This window comes from Petaurus breviceps, unplaced genomic scaffold (assembly GCF_028583685.1).
Source record: "Petaurus breviceps papuanus isolate PSGF00001 unplaced genomic scaffold, PetGlider_PUasm1.0 551, whole genome shotgun sequence".
Lineage (NCBI taxonomy): Eukaryota > Metazoa > Chordata > Mammalia > Diprotodontia > Petauridae > Petaurus > Petaurus breviceps.
The window spans coordinates 15951905-15977625 of NW_027186372.1; positions in this window are offsets into that span (position 1 = coordinate 15951905).

Sequence of the window (25721 nt, forward strand, 5' to 3'; positions counted from 1 at the left end):
TGTGTGTGTGTGTGTGTGTGTGTGTGTGTGTGTGTGTGTGTGTGTGTAAGGGAGGAGAGAGGTCAAGGTCAAATAATACAATGGTATAAAATGGGCATAGCTACTAATATCCTTATTGGTAATAGCAATCATGTATGTAGTGTTTGAAAGTTGGCCAAGCACTTTACAATAAGGAATCTCAGCTCCACCTTAGACCTACCCAGTAAAAAAATGTACTGAAGGTACTTATCATCCCTGTTTTATAAAAGAAGAAACTGAAGTTCTGAAAACTGAAATTACTTGTACATGGCTACAAAATATCAGAAGTGGGATTGGGATCTGGTATTCCTGCCTCCAAGACCCCTGTCCACTTTTTGATATTTCCGTTCTTAGTTTCACAGCATAATACTTGCTTATCTTTTGCCAACTAGAGAAGTGAGAGTGGAGACTGATGAAAGGGATAGAGAAAAGATGGAAAGAAAATCTGAGTTTCTATTAGTACAGAATCAGCCTTTGTATGACTGACAATTGGAGCATTTATTGAGTTTCTCCTTGGTAAGCAGTGTTAAGAGATTAGACATTACTTCTGTTCTGTACTTTATTTTTTAAATTATATCTTATAAGATTTATATTTTAAATTATAATTTTATAAGAACAATTAAGATTTTATCAGAATATTTCATCTTGAGAAAGTCCTTCCCTGGTGCCATTCTTCAGTGATTTCTTGCCTTTTGCTGTTCCCCATATCTTCATGTTATCTATCCAAGCTGTCCTCCCAGGTAATGAGGGAGATTCTATATTTTCCAGATATGAGGAGCTATGGGAACATGGATTTAGAGATTGTCTACTACAGACTCATGTTGCATATGTGGGGAAAAAATGAGGCCTAGAGAAGTTAAATAACTTTCCTAAGGTAATCATGGTTGTGTAGTCATTTTCAATACTGTCTGAGTCTTTGTGACCCCTTCTGGGGTTTTCTTGGCAAAGATACTGGAATGCTTTGCCATTTCCTTCTCCAGCTCATTTTACAGATGAGGAAATTGAAGCAAACAGGGTTAAGTGACTTGCCAGGGTCATACAGTTAGCAAGAATCTGAGGCCAGATTTAAACTCAGGAAGATGAGTCTTCCTGACTCCAGGCCTGGTACTTTATCTACTGTACTACCGAGCCTAATATCACATGAGTACTAAACAGAAGACCTAAAATTTGAACCTGTGTCGCATCACTATAAACCCAATGTTATTTTCATCATCTTATGCTATGGTAACTTAGCTGAACTATATCTCATTCTTTTAGGATTATGAATCTATTCCTTAAGCTTAGGAAGTTTAGAAATTGATTGTTCATACTAGTGTGACTATAAGTTATTTTTTCTTTATTCCTTCCCTTCATTAAAAAAATGTTTAAAGTAAGTTTTGAAATAATTTCTCAACAAAAATATGATTCCCATGGGTATAAATTCCCTACCTCTTGAATTGAGTAATGGCTGACAATTTTGGTCATTCGGACATTATTAAGTGCCTACTGTGCACCAGACACTTAGCTAAAGGCTAGGAATACCAAGAGAAAGCAAAAGGCAACTGCTATCCTTCAGGAACTCGTGAGCTAAAGGGAGAACCAATATGCAAATAACTATGTAAAAATAAGTTATATCGAGAATAAATAAGAAATACTCAACACAGGGAAAGCATATTAGCATTAAGAGGAATTGGGAAAGGCTTGGTATAGAAGACATAATTATAGTTGGGACTTGAAGGAAATCAGAGAATTTAGAAAGATGAAGAGGGTGAGAATTCCTAGGCAAACCAGATAATTAAAAGAATCAGTTAGGTGATCTGTCTTGTTGGAGGAACAGTAAAGAGACCAGTGTAATTAGACAGAACTCTATATCCATGGGTGGTAAGGGGAGAGGGTATAAGATGTAAAAAGACTGGAAAGGTATGGGTATGTGGGGGAAAATGGGGAGTGTTATGCTCATGAAGGGCTTTGAATGCTGATACAAGATTTTATATTTGATCCTGGAGGTGAGAGGGAGCTACTGAAATTTAGTAGAGGGTTGAAGTTTAGATGTAGAACTTCACTTTAAGAAAAGCACTTTGACAGCTGATTAGAAGACAGTCCAGAGTGGGAAGAGCTTTGTGTCAGGCAGACCAAGCAGCAAGGTTTTGCAGCTGTCCAGGAATGAGGTGATGAGGGGGCCTTCACCTGGGTGATATCAACATTGAAAGAGAAAAGGGAAGTTCCATGAGATATTTCCAAAGATCAAATCAAAATCCTTGGCAACAGATTGAATATGGGGCATGAGAAAGAGTGAGATATTGAAGGTGACATTTAGATTTTGAGTTTAGGCTACTGGGACAACGATGGTGCTTGTTACAGCAAAAGGGAAATTTGGAGGGGGGAGGCTTTAGGAGGAAATATAAGTCCAGTTTGGAAACAGAGTTTAAGAGGTCTATAGGACATCGAATTTGATATGTCTAATAGAGCAACTGAAGATGAAGGCCTGGAGGTGAGCAGAGAAGCAAGAGCTATATAAGTAGTTTTGAGAATCAATAGCATTAGAGATTATAATTGAATCCATGGAAGAAGAAGAGATCATCAACCAAAATAATAAAAAAGGAGAAGAGGACAAGATCGAGCTATGTGTGGGGCACCCACGATTAGCAGGTATGATCTGAATGAAGATCCAAGAAAGGAGATTGAGGAGAGTTCTTATAGGTAGGAAGAGAACCAGGAAAGAAAAGAGTCCCAACAATCAAAGAGATGAGAGTATGGAGGAGAAAGGTATGATTTCAGTGTGAAAGGTTGCAGAGGAGGTCCAAAAAGGTAAGGAATGAGAAAAGACTATTAGATCTTTCAGTTAAGAGATTATTAGTAGCTTTGTTTCTTAATTTTTAACTTAAAAAAAACCCTTGTGCTCCAAATTGTTTTCCTCCCTCCAACCTTAACCCACCAATTAAGAAGGCAAGGGGTATATCAATTATACAAAATATAATTCTATATTAGGCATATGACAAAACAAAAGAAAAAAGAAAAAAAATAAATGGAAAGAAAGTATGCTTCAATCGGCACTCATAGTTTGTCAGTTCACTCTCTGAAAGTGGATAGCATCTTTCATCATAGATACGTTGGAACGGTCTTGGATCTTTGTCTAGAACAGAGTAGCAAAGTCTTTCACAGTTGATCATCCTTACAATATTGTTGTTCCTGTGAACAATGTGTTTCTAGTTCTGCTCACTTGGTTTTGCATCAGTTCATATATGTCCTCCCAGGTTTTTCTGATAGCATCTTGCTCATCATTTCTTATAGCACAAAAGTATTTCATCACAATCTTATACTTCAACTTGTTCAAACATTGCACAGATGATGAGCATTTCTTCAATTTCTAATTCTCTGCCTGCACAAGAATTGCTGCTCCAAGTTTTTTTTTTTTTCTTGCACATTTGGGCCCTTCCCCTTTCTTTGATGTCTTTTCTTGGATCTTTTTCTTTGCTTCTCTTTTCTAGTAGTGGTATTGTTGGGTCAAAAGGTAAGCACAATTTCATAGCCTGTGATAGTAATGGCAATTAAAGATTCCCCTGTATTGGCTTGGTTTTCAAATTGATTGTATTAAAACCCAGAGTTTGTTAATCCCACCTGTGGGATGGGCTTGTTGATGTGAAAAGAAAGTCCTGAAGTGGGAGGAGCTGGTGATGTAGATTTGGAGAGACAAGAGAGAGGCGGAAGTTCTTTTTGGAAGCAGCACCTCGTGGAGAGAGAGAGACTAAGAGATTGCTGGTGGCCGCTTTGAATTGCCCTGGACTTTTGAGACCTGCCCCCTGAGCTGCCAAGGACTGAGGAGACATGGCTGTTTTGCTGGTACTTTGTCTGTCTGTTTTGATGTTATTTTGCCAGATTTGTCCACTGGTGAAAGACTGTCCTGTTGAAGAAGTCCTGGAACCTGGCATTTGGTTAAGAAGGCCTGAGACTGTCCTGCAGACAGAGAGTGAATACTGTCCACTGGTGAGGGACAGTACTGAGAGTGAATACTGTCCACTGGTGAGGGACAGTACTGTTGTTGCAGGGGTCTGGAGACTGTCCGGCAGACAGAATGAATACTGTCCACTGGTGAAGGACAGTGCTGTTGTTGCAGGGGTCTGGGAGCCTTTCTGTTGGTTTAGAAGCCCTGAAGAAGGATTTTCTTGTTGTATGTTTACAGAAATCCTGGGAGAGGGCTTTGCTAATGTGTTCAGGGGTTCTAGGACTGTTCTACAGACAGAGGATAAATTCATGAAGGGACTGGCAATGTATCTTATGGCCTTGCTAAGCCTTGTCTCCCCAGGAACTAAGATTGCTGAGAACTTGCCTCGTGTCAAGATGAAGAAAAGACCTCCATTTGGGTATTAAGTGCTGTGTTTAAACTTGATGTAACTCTGGGGTAGATTCAATTGTGATCCAGGGGTGGGGAACTTTTGACCTTTTTGTGTTCTATGGTTGAGCAAATGAATGTATTTTACTTATGTTTGGAAACTAATCTCCATTTGAGAAAAGGGGCTTTGTGGTGGACTTAATTAAGGTATAGCCTAGGGGTGGAGAAGTATTTAGAACAGAGACTTTGTAATTGATTGAATGATTGGAAAGTCCTGGGGTGGGGTAGGCCTTGGAGATTATTTAATCACACTTGGTAAATGCTGTATTTTGAAATGATGTCATGTTTTGATCTTCTCTGTTCTGAGTTTGTTACTGAATAAAATAGAGAGCACCTATGCTGGTATTTTGAACCTGGGAAGTTGCCTTCTTTTGGCATTACAATACATAGCCTTTTGGAAATATTTCAAAATTACTCTCCATAATGACTAGATTAGTTCACAACTCTACCAACAGTGCTTTAGTGCACCCCTTTTTCCATATCCCCTCCAAGATTTGTCATTTTTCTTTTCTGTCATGTTATCCAATCTGAAAGGTATTAGGTGGTACTTCAGAGTTCTTTTCATTTGCATTTTTCTAATCAATAGTGATTTAGACCATTTTTTTCATGTGACCATTAGTAACTTTGATTTGTTCTTCTGAAAACTGCCTGTTCATATCCTTTGACTATTTATCACCTGGGGAATATCAACCATATGTATATACATACATACACACACACACACACACACACACACACATATATATATACACACACATATACATATATATGTGTGTATGTATATATTTGAATCAGCTTCCTATATATTTGAGAAATGAGACCTTTGTCACAGAAACTTGCCGTATTCCCCACTCCCAGTTTTCTCCTTTTCTTCCAATTTTGGCTAAATTAATTTTGTTTGTGCAAAAATCTTTTAATTTCATGTGATCAGAATTACCTATTTTACTTCCCATGATACTTTCTGCCTCTTGTTTAGTCATAAATTCTTCCCTTATTCAAAGATCTGTTAGGTGATATTTTCCCATGCTCCCCTAATTTATGATATCACTTTTATGTATAAATCATGTACCCATTTTGACCTTAACTTGATATATAGTGTAAAATAATGGTCTATGCCTAGTTTCTGCCAGACTGCTTTCCAGTTTTCCTAGAATTTTTGTCAAATGGTGAGTTCTTGCCACCAGAGCTTGGATCTTTGGGTTTACCAAACATTGTTACAATATTTATTTAGTACTGTATATTATGTACCTAATTTATTTCTCTGATGCACCACTCTTTTTCTCAATCAGTACTAGATTGTTTTCATGATTACCACTTTGTGATACAGTTTGAAATCTGGTACTGCTTTGCAGCTCTCCATTACCTTGGTTTTCATTGATTCCCTTGCTGCCATTAGTAACTTTGGAAATAGTAGTTGTGAGGTCTGAAGTCAGAAGGTAGAGGGTTAATAAAAGCACAAGGACAGAGGAAGTGGAGATACCTACCACATAGAGCCTTTTTAAGTTGTTTAGCCACAAAAAAAGGCACAGGAGATATGAAATTATAGGCAAGGGGTATGGATTGATCAGGTGGTAAAGAGTTTTTCAACCAGAGGGAGACATGAACATCTTTGTAGGCATTAAAGGAGCAAAACACAAAACAGAGAAAAATTAAAGAAAGATAAATGAGATTAAGAATTCAGTGGGCAGTCTGTTGGGGAAAAAATTGCATGCAAAGGGATTTGTTTTCCAAATAGAAGGGTTATCTATTCATGTGAGATAAGATGTGAAGGAGGAGAACATCATAGAAGACATTTGGGTGATATGAGATAAAGAGGACTGGAGAAGAGGGAATGTTCTGTGAATGGCCTCAATTTTTCAGTAAAATATAAGGTAAAGTTCTCATCTGGGAGGTTGGGGATTGAACAAGATATGGGAAACTTAAGGGAGGATGAAAAGGTTTGGAAGAGCTCTTGTGGGGAATGGGATTGTGAATTAATTAGGAATGTGTGAAAGACCTGCCTTGCAAAACTGAGGACACATTTGAGATTATGTAACGCATTTGTCAAAAACCCAATGTTTTTCCTCACCTTTTTCAACAGCACTTTTGTGGGAGCAAAAGCAGCAGATGGTAGAAGTGGTCCAAGGCTGTGGCTTGGAGAGAAAAAAAAAAGAATAATGAAATAAGAGGGCAAGGAGTAGAGAATGTGTTAGAGTTGAATGATTCACTAAGGGGTCAACATAGGGAAAGGATGCTGTATCTGGTGCAGGGCTGCTGCCCCAGGAGAGAACTGAGGAATCAGAGGATCAGAGCCAGTAGTGTGAATTAAGAGCCAGGTTAGGTTTTGGAAGTCAGAGGGATAGGAGGAATGATAACAGAATTTGATCAGAAAGAGAAATTCAGGGTTTTCGAACCTGGAAGTAGAGTATTTATGAATGATAGTGTGATTAAGAGTATGACCTTCTTGGGCGACTAGGTGGGTGCACCGGCCCCAGAGTCAGGAGGACGCGGGATCGGTTCTGGCCTGAGATACTTAACACACACACACACACACACACACACACACACACACACACACACACACACACACACACACACACAAACTGACCTTGTAACCTTGGGCAAGTTACTTAACCCCAATTGCTTTAAAAAAAAAAAAGAGTATGACCTTCTGTGTGTGGTTGATGTGGTGCGGAGAAGACAGGTCATGGAAAATGAGGAAATTGAGGACTTGGAAATTTACAGTGTTAGAGGTAGCACAAATATGCTTGTTGAAGTCTCCTAATTTGAGGGTATGAGTTGGGGAGGACAGAAAGATTGTGAGCCAGAAATTGATCTCATTTAGAATCAAAGAGGCTATCCTGGAGATCAGTAGACAATAGCTTCTAGAATTATGATTATGGTTGATATAGATTAAGCAAACCTAAAAGGAAGAGAAGTTACTGAGTGCTGGTGGCAGGGAAATAACCAAGAAGTGGCAATGGGGAGCAAGAATTATTCAATCTCCCCCACCTCAAACAGTTACTGGGGGTCTGGGGATGAGTGAAAGTGTAGCCAGAGCTTGAAAGGGCAGTCAAGGAGGCTGTGTCATCCAGAAGGAGCTGAGTGGGACAGGAAAGAATTTAAGATAAAAGTAGGTGTGTTGCCTAGACAGCAAGAATTGCAAGGAGCACAGTGAAAAGAGAACATAGATTTGGGGTGGGGCATTACAAGAGATGAGGTATTGTGAGGGGTGGGTTGAAAGGAACTGGAATAAATTACAGGGCATTTGGGGAACTGAATTTGAATGATGGGGTTTGAATGATCTATGGAGGTTCAGAATCACTGGGATAGGGAGGGTATGACCATGGGGTAGTTTGTTAATCATTGAGGGGGGATTAGATAGATTTTCTAATATCCACATGGTTTTGACCTCAAGGTAAAATCTTTTCAGATACTTGGGCAGTTCAGTGAGGGAGTGAGCACCTGAAGCAGAAGGAAAGGTGTTACCCTCTTTCACCCAATACACACAGGTATTTCTCAATGTTTCAAAACGTATAATGATGATGACAATAATATAATAATGAAGTAACGATAAAAGGTAACACCACTATCATCACTACTACTACTACTAATAATAATACAATATAACCAGTAGAACTGTATCAAAACAAAGAAATTTTCAAAAATTGGCATTTGCGGTGATCATTAGTAATAAGCATTTTCTCTCATAATATTGTACAGAAAGTATAAAAAACATTTTTGAATCTGCATACAGCAGTGTATTTCCAAAGCAAGAATCATAGTGGAAAGTCAGACGTTATTAAGATATATCCTTAAGGACAGACATCAAATACCATCACGACATTAGCAATTTTTTAGAGCTATTTTTAGAATCGTAGAAAGGCATTAGGTTATATTAATGTGTCTAATATATGTATATACACACACGTACATATATATACATATAAGAATATATGCATACACATATATTGATGTATATATCTCTTTGTATGTATATATACACTGCATATATGATATATGTTGAGCATAAAATCTCAGCTTTATACTACCCAATTAAAGCAATAAAGATTTGTGAAAAAGAGAATCCAGAACACAAAACTATATCAGAATTTATAAATACCCTTTGTCGATGATTAAAAGCGCATCATTTTAAAGTAGTCCTAGCCACACTTGAGAGTGTTGTGGACCAAATGTGATTCCTAAGCAGTATGTATGACACCTCTCCTTTAGACAAAGCATTTACTTTGTATCATTAAAAAAAGTCTGTAATCCTAAGAAAACTATATATTGATGTAATGGCAAGCACAGAAGTAGTTCACACCTTGTTTCAGCTATTCAATTAAAACCTTGTTTCAATTCAAGTTTCTTTTGAGCCTTGTATCAAGTCTGTTAAGAGACAGAATGTGCGAACCCCACAACTTGTGAACCCTAGAACTCATGAACTCTTGAAACAGGAAGGGGAAGAGCTAATGACCATAAATAAGGAGAGGCTCAGGCTAGAGACAGCAGAACTGAGAAGAGGACTCTTGTGGTGGCAGAGTCAAGAATGAGAAAACTTGTGGTATCCTGGCACTCTGTTTGTCTGATCTGTTTGTGTTGATGTTCATTTGTGATACTTTATACAGAAGCCCTGGGACCTTACTGGACGCCCTGAAAGAGGATTTTCTGGTTGTATGTGTACAGAAGTCCTGGAGGAGGGTTTTGAAGGTCCTGGGGCTTTACTGATCATTTGTGCTGACCTCTTGGACCTTGTTTGTGTGTCTGTGTTGATTTCTATATTGATGATTTGTGCTGAGTTCTCAGATCTTGTTGGTGGGTCTGAGTTGATTTCACAGGCAAATAGTGAATTGATGATGGTGCCAGCAATGTGGATGAATATTATTGTAGCTCTGTTAAGCTTTGTCTTCCCAGAAACAGGAACTGTGAAGGACTTGAGGTGGACTGGAAACTGAGTTTCAATATGGAACAGGAACTGGACAAAGTACTGGAAAAGGAGCTGGACAAACTACTGGGAGCTGCCTGCCTTTGAACCCAGGTGACAGTTGGAGCTGGAACCATGGAAGCTGAGAGCCAGCCTCAAGTCAAGCTGAAAGAAGACTTTACTTGGATACTGTGTAGTGACTGAGATGATTATTTACTGCGACCTTGAGGTGGAGAATTTTGACTTTTGTACTTTGTGATTGAACTAAGGATTTTGTGATTGACAAAATGATTGTACTTTGTTGAAAACTAGAAGACCACTTTGATGAAAACTATGTGGCCATTTTAGTGATAAGTTGTTGAGTTGTGACATGGTAAATGCTGTATTTTGATTTTCTGATAAGTTATTGTGAATGCTCTACCTTGATTTTCGGTGAATGTTTTGCTATAATTTGTTATTGAATAAATAGAGAGTTTGCTAAACTATGAATCAGAACCTTGAAAGCTGTTCACAGGAGCAGTCCTCTGGAAAGCTGCTTGTGCTTGGCTTTACAATTGGCTAAGGAATAAGACATCTGTTGAAAAGGCACAGGGGTATAGACAGCAATGACTTAACCTTTGGCAAATATTGATCAAGCTGCTTTAAAGTCCTGTTCTATCTACATAGATTTTATTGGTTATTGCAAAGCCCATGACTCAGTTCTGCACTTAAAATTTACACTGAAAATATCCAAAATATATAAGTATTGTAAGAATGCTGGAATAATTGATGTCCACCTTGAAAATTATTTCCTACTTAAAAAAAATCAATTCTTTAGAACTATTCCTAAAAGGGTAAAAAAATGTACATACCAGGGTGGCTAGGTGGTGCAGTGAGTAGAGTACCAGTCCTGGAGTCAGGAGGACCTGAGTTCAAATCTGACCTCAGGTACTTAAAACTTACTACCCTGTAACCTTGGGCAAGTCACTTAACCCCAATTGTCCTGCCCTCCCCCTACAAAAAAAAAAAAAGCAAAAAAATGCGCATACCCTTTGACCCAACAATACCACTTCAAGTGCTGTATCCCAAAGAGATTATACAAGTAGGAGGACTCACATGTACAAAAATATTTATAGCAGCTCTTTTTGTGATGACAAAGAACTGGAAATCAAGGAGAGGCCCATCAAATGGGGAATGACTAAACAAGTTGTAGTCTGTGAATGTAATGGAGGATTATTGTGCTAGAAGAAATGAGGAGCAGACGGACTTCATAATAACTTGGAAAGATTAAATAAACTGATGCTGAGCGAGGAGAGCAGAACCAGGAGAACACTGTACATAACCACAAACACATTATATCTGTGTGACTAACTTTAATAGACCTGTCTCTTCTCAGCAATGGAAGGCTATAAGACAACTCCAAAAGACTCGTGATGGAAAAGGCGATCCACGTCCAGAGAAAGAATTACAGAGTCTGAATGCAGATGGAAGCAACCTGCTTGCTCTTTCTCTTTTCTGTTTTGTTTTGTTTCTTCTTTCTCATTGGTCATTCCATTGGTTGTCATTCTTCTTTACAACTTGGATAATGTTTGGTGTGAGGGTATATGTAGAGCCTATATTGGACTGCACGCCACCATGGGTGGGGGAGGAGAGGAGATGAGAGAGAGAGGGAGAAAATTTGGAACTCAAAAGTTTTTGGAATGTTATAAACTAAAAGTAAATAAATTTTTAAAAATATGATATAACACAACTGAAAAAACAAAATTAATTCTCACCCGAGTTCAAATCCAGCCTCAGACACTTGACACTTAGTAGTTGTGTGACCCTTGGCAAGTCACTTAATGCTAATTGCCTCATGCAAAAAAAAAAAAGAAAAATATCAATATGAAAATGATAATGTCTAGAATAATTGATATAAATCATGGCATTTGGTGGGGATAAAGTTTAAATCCATTATGATTTTCCCTAGTCTCCAAACCATTATCTCTTCTAAATACAGCAAAGAAGGGCTTTGAGAGAGTAAACCCTACTCATAACTTTATGTACATGGATGACATCAAGTCATGAAGCATCATCTAACGGCTCTATCATCTTGGGGAATCTTTGTCCAGTGTTTACAAAAATGTTATCTGCACTGAATAAATGTAACATTCTTAAGACATACAAAGGAAAGATAGTGACTAAGAGGTTCAAACTTGAATTTTTTGGTCACACCAAGCCAGCTAACAAAAGCAAAACTTCCAAATTCTTTGTAATACTCTAGGCAAAACACACTAACCATAAAACTATCAAGAAGAAAATTATGGCTGGATATTTTAGGACATGTAAGAAAGCTTGATGGGAAAACATTTAAAACTATTCAAACTTATGCAATATCAAGCAAGTACACTTTTGTAACCACAAAATTCACCATAACATTTTGAAAACATCTAGACAAAAACGCATACAATATTAATGAAACATAAGACCCATCACCCAAAAGTAGCAAAGGAAGATTAATACTAAATCATCAAAAAGTAAGGTGATTGATAGATATTGTCAGAGCATATGATAAATAGGTTGGATACCTACAGAAATACATTAAGAACAAGAAGACTTCAGTTCACTCAGCCATAGAAAAGTCTGATACAAATATTTGGAATTGTTAAATGTAACCCAAAGTGGTTTACTGCTGTACAGAGCTTATGAAATGACAAGCCATGAAATGAATGAAAAAGTTATCCACAAGAAATATCTGCATAAACTTGACCAAAAATATATCCAGAGAAAAACATCAAATAAACAGTTGTGTGATATGGACTTGTTTATGGAAACAGAGAGAGCTTATGATCACACTGCAAGGGACAAACCTGTTACCACTAGAAATTAGAGAGGGGTTACCCTGGAGAAGGAGGGATTTAATGATCAATGTAAATTATGTTAGGAAAGAATGGAAACTCTGCCATGGTTAGTTATAGGATCTAAAATTTTAGCATTTATCAAAATACCTAGGAAGATATGTCCTGGTGCCTAGCTGGCAAATCACCCTATGACAGATGCAGACTTCACAAATGGCATACTTTAACTTGATCATTTATATGTATAAACTGTTATCTACAATTGATTGTCTGGACATAATATTGATTCATAGAAGCTTAAAAACAATATTTTAATGGATGTTACCATAAGAAATGTCCATAAACCTCCAAATTAAATGCTATGGAAAGCTTTGTAACTAGAGAGATACGGGGCAGCTGGGTGACACAGTGGATAGAGTCAAGTAGATTAGTTTTCTTGAGTTCAATTTAAACCTCAGAAATTTATTTGTGTGACCCTAGGCAAGTCACTTAATCCTGTTTGCCTATTTTTTTCTTTTGTAAAATGTGGTGGAGAAGGAAATAGTAAAACACATCAATATCTTTGCCAAGAAAACCCCAAATGGGTCACAGAGTCAGGCAAAACCATAACGACTCAACAATAATCACCCCCCCCATAAAAAAAACAAACCAAAAACCTATAGAGACAGAGCAAAGGAGATCAAACTCATCATTCCTATCATACTGTCTGCTACTGCAGCTATACCAAGGATGCTTTAGGTGAGTGAGTCTACAGATAAAAAGTTTAAATACTAATTTTTTATCCATCTACAAAAATCAGCTATTTTAATCTGTGTGTTCTTTGGAACATTAAACATAAAACAATCATAGTAGAATAGCAACTTTTCCCAGGATCATTTATATCTGCATCCAAACAAAAAAGATGATAATTTTATGTTGACATGCTGCTTTACATATGTTAATCTTCACAGTGTTAGACATTATTATCTCATTTTCAAGTTGAAGAAACTGAGGTTAATAAAAAAAATTATTTTTTTTTACATTTACATGGCTAGTGAATGGCTGTCAGGATTCAAACCCAGGGCCTCTAACCTTTTTCTATTACTCCATAGTTGCCTTGATGTAGGTGGCAAGCCAAGTGGTATAGTCAAACATATATGATGATTTCACAGTGTAACAAATTAAATCCCAGTTTCATTAACCCTAACCACCCCCCTCCGCCAAACAAAAAGGAAATATGGAAGCATTAAACATACAAAATAAAACCTCTCAGTGATATAAAGCTCCATAATCATTACAGCAGACCAGTAGTGATAGTAGTTAGTCTATGGTACAGTAGAAAGGTTAAGGTCTGTAGGATAAGACCTTGGATACAAATCCCACCTTTGAAGCTTACTGCTTGGATGATCTTGGGAATACTACTTTTCTTCTCTAGGCAATTTCCTCAGGTGAAAACAAAGAGATTGAGCTAAACAACATCTAAAGTCCCTTGAAACTCTCACTCTGTGATACAACCTGTTTTTATTTAATATGATTACTCTTCAACCTTTGATAGACTATTTTCAAGTCATTCAACTCACTTTTACTTTACAGGCAGTTTCACCTGTTTTGGTTACATTTGTAATTACACCCTCCATATTTACAAGTGGCCATCAAAATCCTAAGAGGCTCTTATCCTTAAAAATACTCCTTCCCCAGGGATTGAGGAAATCTCCACCTATCAAATGGGAGTACTCTCCTTCTAGGTAGGATTTCCCATCCATTCAGTTTTCTCCTCAAAGCTTGTTGCTTTTCATAAAAGTAGAAAAATGTAACGTGTGTATCAGGAAAGAGTAATATGCACATATATAATATACATATATATGCACATATATAGAAAATAAAAAAGTAGAAAAATATATACATGCATATGTGTATGTATAAGCATATATATATATACACATGCATACATACAAATACACTCATATACATGTATACACACATTCTGCAGATAACAGCTATTCTAAGATAAAAGATACTGTGGTTTCACAAGATTAAACACAGGATGATGGCATGACCTAAATAAGGATGCTTGTGTGGATTGCACTCTATGACAACGTATATGAATATTGTTGTGGCTCTGTTAAGTTTTCTCTTACCAGAAACAGAGACTTCAAAGGACTTGAGCTGAACATGAGCTTCAATATGGAATGGGAACTGGATGAGGAGCTGGACCAGGAGCTGAGAGCTGCCTATCTGTGAATCCAGGTGCAGTTGGGTGAATTCAGGGAAGAGCTGGGAGTATGGAAGAGGACCCATGGAATTTGGGAGTCAGACTCAAGTCAAGATGAAAGGACACTTCTTTGGGTACTTAGCGCTGACTGACAAGATCATGATTTACTGTGACCTGAGATGGAAGAACTCTGTACTTTGTACTTTGTACCCCTTAAAGATGATTGAATTAAGGATGATTGGAAGCTAGTCTCCAATCAAGATGAAAAGGCACTTTCTGATTGACAAGATTAAGGCAATGTGACCTAGGGGTGTGAAACCTTTTTACTTTGTATCCCTTAAGGATAATTGTTCCTTAAGGATGATCGAGTTAAGAACTTACTGAATAATAGCTTTTGTTTAAAACTATGTGGTCACTTTAGTAATGTTGGTATATAGCTGTGAATGTTGAACTTTGGTTTATGTGAATGTTTTGCTTTAGTTTATTGCTGAATAAAGAAAGAGTTCACTATATTATGTGATCAGAACCTTAAAGCAATTCACAGCCACAGTCCTCTGGAAAAATGCTTGTACTTGGCTTTACACTTAGAAGATTCCATGCTTCCGATTAGTTTAATACTGCCCAGTTACACAAAACTTTGCAGAAATCTCAGAATTGTTTTTTTACTCAAAGAAGAATTAGTATCCAAGTAGCCATATTGTCATCCGTTTTCTTTGAGTCAAGACTAAGCTTCATATTTCTGAGTCAAAATTACTGTCATAGAATGATACCAAATTCCATAACAACATCCATTTGTATGTTTATGTGTCTGTATGTACACACACATATAATCTGGTAAGTGGAAAGAATGCTGTCTTTGAATTACAAAGAACTGATTTGAAATCTAAAAGCCTGCTCTTACCACCATGGAAACTTAGACAAGTTGCTTTATCTCTTTATGCCTCAGTAAAGTCGTTGATATGATGTGAAACTTTTATGTTAGATGCTGTGTAAATCTTCCTCTAGCTGTAAGGTGCCCTGGTGGATACAGCACTGGGCCTGTAATCAGAAAGGCCTGAGTTCAAACAAAGCCTTGGACACTTACTAGTTTTGTACCATTGGGTAGGTCACATGACCTCTGCCTCAGTTTCTTCATTTATAAAATGGGGATAGCACCTACCTCTCAGGTTCGTTGTGAGGATCAAATGAGATAATGTTTGCAAAGCACTTAGCATAATACTGGTATACAGTAAGAGTTTAATAAATGTTCCCTACCCTCCTCTCTTAGCCTATTAAATGTAAATTCATATATTGAGTTAAAATTCAGAAATAACAGTAGAGTTGATTTAAGAAGGTCTGACCATGGGTATGTTATAAAGCAGGTGAAGTTCATAGCTAGTAGTCCAGGCTCTTTCCCCAACTGGGGAATTTGGGAATGCTAACACTCCAGAGAGAGGTTCTTTTCCCTACCCCACCAGCCATGCAGCTTTGCATGCTCTTTGAAGCACACATGAGTTCTAAAAACAATACTGCATTAATCTGTTGAATTTTAGTTCTCTGCTAGCATGGGTCAGCATGTCTCTATTCTGTAATCGAGCAGCATCTGGAATTTTCTATCTATTCTGTGTGACTGAATAGAGGTCTGAACTCAATATCTTTAAGAAGGGCTAGGAAATCAGTGCATTTGCCTTCTCTACATCAAAACAAGAAGCAACTGCCCACATGCAGATGTAGTGCTGCCTTTCTTTGCCGAGCAGTTAAGATCCCATGACCATTTTTCTTTGATCTTTCTCATGGTCCTGCTATCACTTTGAAGCAGCATGGAACACACTCTGGGTACCAGCTTATTAAATACAGGTTATTGTTAAAAGAAAATTCCAACTGAGACTGAACTGATTCATGTATGGTCTCCCTTGTTTACTAGGAATACTTCTGACTGGAAAATATTGAAAGGAAACTTGCTTTTAATTTTTTTAAGAGAAGTTTTAACTCCCTTTTAATACAATGACAACAACAAAAAAACTTCCAATTTGATTTTCACCACTCATCACTAAAATACATTTTGTATCAAAGTTTTTGAATCTTATAGATATTTCTAGGCAAAGGTGATTTTGTTGAAATACTTCCTCCTGCACAATGAATGAATATTGTCTATTCTCCCTTTAAAGCAGAAGGTTGTACTGAAGAGAGCAAATACTTCCTTTGAAGGAGATTGATGGGATTCATGACTCTTGGCTTCTTTCATCAGCATTGTCATTGATTAATGTGACACTAGGCCAATCAGTGGTCTTCTGCAGCTTTTTTTTTTCCTCTGCTAGGAAATTATATCGATTTAGTACATTGGATATTATTTAACTTTAAGATATTCATAGTAAGACTAGGTTGTGAGAGGAGATGTTGAAGGGGAATGGACCTCTTTATTTGTTTAGCTAATTTAATATTTTAGTTTCAGGTAATCTTGATCGAATATATTTGCCTCTTGTATCTCAGAGATATCAAAAGAAGATCTCCTTCTACCCAGGCACTTTAAAGACAAAAAAAATCTTTATACACAAAGCTGAGCAACAATGCTTTGCTCTTCCCCCCAAAAAATACCAATAACTACTTTAGGAATAAAGGGGAATGTTTCAATTTAGAGAGCCCAGTTTCTCCCTCTTTTTAATTAACCACCTCATATCAAATAAATCAATGGCTCTTGAGATCCCACTTAAAATATTTAATATAGGAAAGGGGGATAAGAGAAGGTAATAAGTTTTTATATAAGGCCTATTATGTGCCAGGCCCTATTCTAAGCATTTTTACAAATATTATCTCATTTAATTCTCATAGAAATTCTTTCAGGTAGTTTATATTATGATCTTCATTTTAGAGTTGAGGAAACTGAGGCAAATAGAAATTAAATGACTTATGTAGGGTCACACAACTAGTACACACGTGAAGCCAGATCTGAATATAGTGAGATTTTAGCTTTCATAAGACATGGTTTTCACCTTGTACTATTCTCAACTCAGTGGCAATTTTCTACTCTAACTTAAATGACTAAAGAATCAAGTATTTATTCACATTGTTTATGTGAATACTTCAATGGCTGTTTGCAAGATATGTGCACATTGTGGGATTCTCTGACAATTGGATTCCCAGTGAGAGAATCTTTTTAGTTATTAAATTAACAACCAATTATTAAATTATGATTAAGGCTTTTTCTTCTTTATTTCTTCATTTAGGGCCAGGTCCTGCAGGTAAGTCAGCCATTCTTTGAAGGACATGGTTGATAGATGAGATTTCCCTAATCATCAGGAAATATGTTCCTCAATCTTGGATAGGACCTGCTCGACTAGGAGACCTTATTTCTATTTAGAGTGTAAAAATATCTAATTTAGGTGAATTCTTGTGCCAAGCAATAAGCCTTGCACCCCTCCATTAGAATTTAGAGTGACCTAGCTCATAAAAGAGAAAATCAACCAGAGTGGTCTGAATAGAGGCAAATTTCTTTGTCCATATTCCTGGAGGTGGCTGAATCTCATGATCAAGCCACATTCTCAGCAGGAATAGCTGAATAGTATCAAGACCACTGATCCATTAAAATATCCACCAATCAGGTGGATTGTCAAGGGCTCCTTTTCCAAAAGTACATTAAGATTTTCAGCCTCTTCATGGTTGTATTGTCTTTGGTTACCAAGAAAAAAACACTGCCTAACAATTTATTGTTTATAAGCTAGCCTAATTAACAAATTGATTATTAATTACCCCAAAACTCTCTTTCTTGAGTTTTTCATTTTTCACATCAGATTAAATGTGTATTCCAAACATACACACACTCATGCACATACACATATATATGTGTATGTATATATGTGTTTGTGTATAATTTATATATATATAGACAAGTCCTTAAACATTTGATTTTTTCTTCTAAATATATAAAGTGGGAATAATATTTGTGTCATTCTGTCATAGCATTGTTCTGAAGTAAAGCCATTGTAAACCTTAAAAAGGACGGTAGAAAGGATAAGTAATTATTATGATCAACTATATATTGCTCAGACTTTGAATAAATTATTTAATTTCTCTAAACATTTATTTCCTTTTCCAAAAAGTAAGGCACTTGGGGGTTAGATAATGGCCAAGTCTTTTCTAATCCTAACATTGAATGGCTATATCTATCCTTTCCTTTGAGAAGCAAGAATGGATGGATCACTTAGTGACTTTTACAGTATGTAAGTATGCATGTGTGGAAAAAGCAAAGTGTAAGATTGTATAGAGACCCAGACCCAGAGTCAGGATGGCATGGACTTAATTTCTGCTTCTGATACCCATTGGCTAGGGCTTAGGCTCTCAGTACCCTAAGTTAGAGAAAAGTTGCTGATTTGCATTATTAGAGGAAGTTTTCTGACATCCTCCATTTCTGCTTCTTGTATGTTTGTAGATATAGGTAGGTGTATTAGGTACACACAGATATATTGGGTACTGTCAAAGCATTAATGCAATATTGAATTATTAACACTGTTAAAAGCTTGACCCTACATTAAGACTTTTGGGACATATACACATACATACATATATTCACAGGTATGTTTGTGTATACATGTATGAGGGAGAAAACAAATCTATAGGGAAGCGGTGACCAGGGAATAGTGCTGTGGTATAGAAAGTTACAGCAGTGAAGAGTGGCACCCCAGCAGAAGGGATACAATGGCAGAATTTGAAAATCGTTCCAGAACTGAAAGCAGGATGGTGTGCAGAGGGTACAATCAACAGAAAGGAACATTTCTGCTTCTTAAAGTTTCATAACTTGATTATTTTTCCAATATAACAACTCACATATAGAGAACTTGACATTTTACTAAGACTTCCTCATTACCATTCTACACTGAGGTAGTGAAAGCAATATTGATATTATCGAAATTATTTTCCTAGAATTGTGACCATGTTATTGGTCTGACCATATCACAGACCCACTTGATAAAAACTTTGGCATGTTCCTCCAGGATCAAACATAATATCCTCTATTTGGCATTTAAAGTCATTCACTACCTGACCCCTTCTTACCATTTCAGTATCTTCACCATTTCTCCTTTCCGTGAACTCTATGATCCAGAAACACTGACTTATTGGCATGTGAACACACACACACACACACAGAGTATACTCCAACACCCCTCTCTGTGACTTTTAACTGGGTCCTCTCCATATGAAGGATGTTAGCCCAACTTGCATCCAAACTTCTGACATCCTTTCTAAGTCAGCTCAAATCTCACCTTCTGTAGCAGGCCTTTCCAACTCTCCCCTCCCCAGCTAGTACCCTCCTTCCATTTTTACCTTTAAGCTACTCTCTCTCTCTCTCTCTCTCTCTCTCTCTCTCTCTCTCTCTCTCTTTCTCTCTCCCCTCCTCTCTCTCTCTCCCCCCTCTCTCCCCCTCTCTTTCTCTCTCTCCCCCCTCTCTCTATATATATATCATATGTGTGTATATAAACACATACATGTATTAAGATATAATTATGTATGTGTGTATATATGTAATATAAATGTGTATCTGTCTATCTAGATAGATATAGATATGTCTTTATGTCTCCTCCATTAAAATATTAGTTCTTAGAGCGCAGAACTAGCATGGGGATGAGGGGGATTGTCTTTTTTTTTACATTTTGTCCTTAGCACAGTGCCTGGCACACAGAAAATGCTTAATAGAAGCTTGTGGACCAATGGTTAGAAAGGTTGTTACTTGATCACTTGATATGACTATCAAGCATTGTAGAATGGATTAAAAACCATGTCTTCTTACTCTTATACAAATGTTCTTATCTCTCACTATATGTTGTCTCTTTACATTATTTGCAAGTTGGTTGGTTGGTTAGTGTGTTAATTCTGAATTCCTAGTATTTAATTGAACTGACAGAACCTAAGTGATGGAAAGGCCCATTCATTCTTCTTAGAATTATGTACAGCCCAGTTTAAATTATTTTACCAAATGTTATCATGCAAGATGAATAAATGAATGAATGAATGAAAAAAAGTATTTTCCATCAAGTGCTTATTATGTGTTAGGTGCTGTGCTAAGCTCTACATACATAAAAACAAAAAGAGAGTCTTAAGGAGTGTACTTTCTAAAGAGAATTTAAGGAGTAGTTGCAGGAGGAGGGAGTTTTGGTATGGGAACTTACAGGAATGGTGACTTTATTATAAAGCATTTAATTGTCATGACATTTCCATGACATTACTGATTGGATTACTTCTGGGGAAGAGGAGAGGTAGGAAGGGGGGCACTCTTTTAACAGCATGAGATGACCTCACTGGACAGCAGGAAGGTTATGTGTACATAAATAATGCTTCTTATACATGTCTAAAGCAATCATGGGATTATAGATTTGGGTTTTGAGGGGATCTTAAAAGTCTGCTATTCCAATATCCTCATTCTATGTGTAAAAAAATAGAGCCCCGGAGATGTCAAGACCTTTATCTATCTGGGGGTAAAATGTCACACCTAGATTTAAATGTAGCCCTTACATCCAAATCCAGGGTACTATTCACAGAGACTTTTACTAAACTCAATCTAATATTATGGGAGAGTCTCACTTAGCATTATCTAAAATCAAACATTTTTATTGGTGGTATTGTTAATAAGTTTGATATTTACTAGAAGTCTGCTTTGTAAAACAATGGAATTGCAGGAATGGTCATTTAAAAAACCAATTACTAACAGAAATAATTAGTCATTTCTCCTTGTGGGAAAAGCGGTGGGTTTGTACCTGGGCTGAAGGAATGAGAAAGGAAGTGCACTCAGGACACTGAAAGATTGTTTAGTGGCTGAAAAGGAAGCAGATTAAGGAAGAAAGACTGCAGTCTTCCCCATCCCTTTGCAGGCCGGAACCTACTACAGGAGGAAAATTATCTAGGCAAAGAGTGCTGTCATCATGCACTCAAGATAGGGAACAATTCCAGAAATGCAGTGGTCACTGTTAGGGGAAAAGCCTAGGCACTGCATGCTTTTACAACTTAATTTTCTTTCTTTCTTCCTTTCTTTTTTTCTTTCTTGATGGGAAAGAGATGAATACTTAATCAGTAATTTTATCACAATCAAGAACTCCAGAAATGGAAATGATAAATAGAACTAATATGGAAGGGGGGTGGGCGGGGGGATTTATAAACATTTATTGAATTCTTACTATATGCCAGGCACTGTGATAAACATTTCACAAGTGTTATCTGATTTTATCCTCCCAACAATCTTGGGAGGTAGATGTTATTATCCCCATTTTATAGTCAAAGAAACTGAGGCAGACAGAGGTTAAGTGTCTTGCTCAGGGTCACATAGCTAATAAGTGTCTGAGGCTAGATTTGAGGTCTTCCTGAATCCCAGTCCAGTATGTGATCCACTGTACCACCTAACTGGGCATCTGCTCTGCAGCTAATGTATCCTTCATGGTACAATTACCTTGTATTGTGCTGCTCTTTTTATTTGGACATACAATGAAGTGCATTAATGATATAATGATTTGTAAGTTGATATGTCCCTAGTTTTAAAATAGCTACACTCCTCAGTTGAAGATTAACTATAGTATTAATAATTGAACCTTACTTTCATCTCTGATTCTGGGAGATGATCATTGGTTCACAGAAATTTTGTGCACCTGGAAAACTCTAGTGTAGGGAGGTTTGAACGAGTAGGGAAGATACTGAGTATTGGTTCTATCCCAGGTATGACCCCACCATTAGGCCTAGGTGGAGAAATTGGTTATTATGTCTATGCTACTAGATGTACTTTTAAATTTCTCTGTGACTGTCTCTGTCTCTCTCTTTGCCAGACCTGTGATTTTTTTTTTCATAGGATGGATGTATGCCAATTATTTGAGCATCAGCCAAACTAAAGTCACAAAGGCACACCATCAGGCTGGCAACTAGGAAATGAATTATTTAAGCCAGAGCAATTCTTTATGACCACTGACTAAATTAGTCCATTAGTAAAGGGAGTACTCACCCCGACATCACAGATCTTTGAATTGTTAAATAATAACTATACCATTAGCTATATCAGATCTACTCTATAGCCTTACTACAAATTCCTAATAAGAAACCCAGAAATTACTACTTACAATATATATTCTATGTGTAATAAATCAACAGTTAGCTTTGCAAATTTAACCTGCAGTGTTCATCATATACCATTAAGAATGTGAACCAGCAGAGATTTGGAAACAAAATCAGAGCAAAGTTTTGTGGTCACTTGGGCTGAGCGGGGTTAAAATCCTACTGTTGAATTTTTCAAAACAAAATGCATATTCCTGTTGATCTGTTTAATTTCCATTTCAAGATTTGAGGATCTCTTACCTGATAATCAATGTCATTAGTTCCATATTCTCTGGGAAAGTCAACCTGATAACATTCTTCACAATACATAGAGACCTTATATTTTCAGGGAAAAAAATAAATTATTTAACTTATAACTAATGATAAGGACATTAATTTAAGATTTTCCTTCCTGCCTAATTGAGAATACCATTAGATTAATAAAAGTAAGAGCATATTGCACAAACTACCACAATTTAATAGTCTGGGAAAATGTTTCACTAACTTAAAAGCATGCAAATAGTCTTTGCATCTGCAGCTAACATGTTTTCTTTAAAGAAATATTCCTTCTAATTAATCAGTTCAACTTCTCTTCCAGATCGCTCCCTTGTAGGAAGATTAAACAATTATAGACAGCACATTTGTTTTGCTATGTAAGTGAAGATAACAGACATAAAACCTACATGCTACAACAGGAAGAGAACTAAATTTGGTACTTAAGTCCAAATCCTGTTTCTTCCAAATACTTCCTGCGTGACCTTGGGATAGTAATCAAATCTTGTTGGGTCTCATTTTCCACTTCTTAAAAATGAGGCTTTTGAAATAGATGATCTCTGACATCCCTTACATCTCAAGATGTGTTATTCTATTAATAAAATTTTCATAGAAACATGTAATATTAAAATGTTTTTCATTTGAATATTCCAAAGTCATTGTCAATACTCCCCAATACAGGGATATAGTCTCCTATACCACCATTATCCATTTATTTAAACAGGTAGCCCAGAGGATTTTCCTTTACTCACATGTTACCCAGCATTTATCTTAGAATCCTAACTGACCCACTCCAAAAAAGAAATTAATATATCTTTAATGAAAAAAAATTAAAATTAGATTCTAATCCATGAAAAAGAAATTTGTCTAATTTGGGCTAATTTGATTTCTTTTTGTTTAGATGCACTTCAAAAATTAGTACTACCAATATATTGCTATTGAAATCTTTCACTCACATACTGCAGTGAACATCCTAAGGAAACACTGTCAAATGGTTTATAAGAAATCAAATTCAAGTGGTTATGATTATTCCCAATAGTATATTAAATAAAGGACAATTAGGGTAATGATGGCTTAGTACATTCAAAGTAGTTCTGTAGCCATAAATGTAAATACTAAGAAATAATTTTCCCTACTAAAGAATTTATTTTTGTATACATACAATATTATTTTATTAATATTTAATATTATATATGTATGCATATACACATATATACACAGATACATATGTATATACACATATAAATTTGTACATATTTGTAACACAGTATCATCAAAATCTTAGTGTAGTTTTAAACTTAAGTAACAGAACTATCCTAGAGACTTGTGTATATATATGTATGTATATCTATAGATGTGTAGGCATATGTATGTACAAATGCACAAGTACATGCACATGCATATATACATTCATGCACATGTTTACGTATGTACATACATTCACATTTTTACATACATGGTTGTATTACATATATGTGGATAGATAACTAGACAGACTGTGAAAAATCTTCATAGTTCAAAGTGCTGTTACCTTCTAGGGGATTTTTTCCTTCACTTCTTATTTTATATTTAAAAATATGAATAGCAATTCCCACGTTTGCAACAAGATATTAGTGACAAATACATGTCAGTGCATAAATCTATGGCTCTGGAATCGGAAAGATCTGAATGTGAATCCTCTTTCAGCACACAATAGCTCTGTGACCCTGCGCATACCCCTTAAACTCGGTTTTCTAACTAGAAAATGGGGATAGCAATTACCTCATGGTTTGTTGTGTGAATCAAATTGAGATAGCATATGTAAATACACTTTGAAAACCTTGAAGAATATAATTGAAAACAATAATGACTTACATTCATATTGTCATTTGTATATTAATATTTATATTATTTAAATTATTTATTCAATTATGTATTATCAACTTTTATTAGATGTATGTGCATACACATCTCCCTGTCTAGACTATAAACCTGTGAGCTTTTCAAGGGTGGATACTGTTTTTGCATGAATTTGTTTATTTGTTTATTTCTTCTTGGTCTGGCACAATATCTAGCTCATAGCAGCTGCATAATAAATGTCTGTTGATATAAAAAAATGTAAAAAACAAAGATTCTGCAGAGTGAAATGACTAACTTGGATTCTAAGGTACGGATGGTACCCATGGAACCCATGGTACCCATGTCCTGACAAAGAGGTGACTACGTAGTGTCAGATTAGATATGCCTTCTTGCATATGGCATATGTGGTTATGTTTTGCTTGACTACTTTTTAACTTACCAAATAATATTGACATATGTTCTGTAATAAATAGTCTTAGAGAGTGTTTTGGGTTGTTTGGAGGTTGTGACTTTCCTATAGTCAGAAAAAAACCATGTTCTAAAGGGAAATCTTGAACCCAGATACTCGATTCTATCTACTAACCCACTCTATTTCTCTATTAAAGAATTAACATATAAAATTAGGTGCTATGATTTAGCAAAAACTATCAGGCATAGAGAATTTCCTAGGGATTTTCCATCAGTGTAAAAACTAAGATATCCCAGGATATGGTCATCAATTCCAGATGGGGATTAATCTTTAGAAAATGCCTTCTGCTGAGACTTCTAATAATATCATCAAGAAAATACATACCAGATGCTTTTTCCCCCCTCATACATAAAGGAGAGGGGTAGTCAAATAGAGATTTTGAGAAAAGTAGAGCTATTCCATTTCATTCCACTCTCTTGACTTGACCTCTTCCCACTTTGAGGGGACCCTTTCTGTCTATAAGAGGCAGGGAGAAGTCATTCCTTCCTATCAGACTTACCTCCTGGATTTACCTGCCCATAAAGAAAGAAAAGAACTTCCATTTTATCATTTCTCCCTCCTGGTCCACCCTGGCCTGCCTAACACCCTTATGGCACACCACCCTGAAGCCAAATCCCCAGTGAAATTAAGGCGAGCATGATCTCATTCAACTATGATTAACATACCTAGGTTATACACTTGCTAGTTCAATGGACCTAGCACCTAGATGACTTTATAAAAACTCCACTTTCCTACTTACTTTTCAGTCTCTTTTTTTCCCATTCCCTTCAACCCAACCCTCTCTTGTTCATTTTGCACAC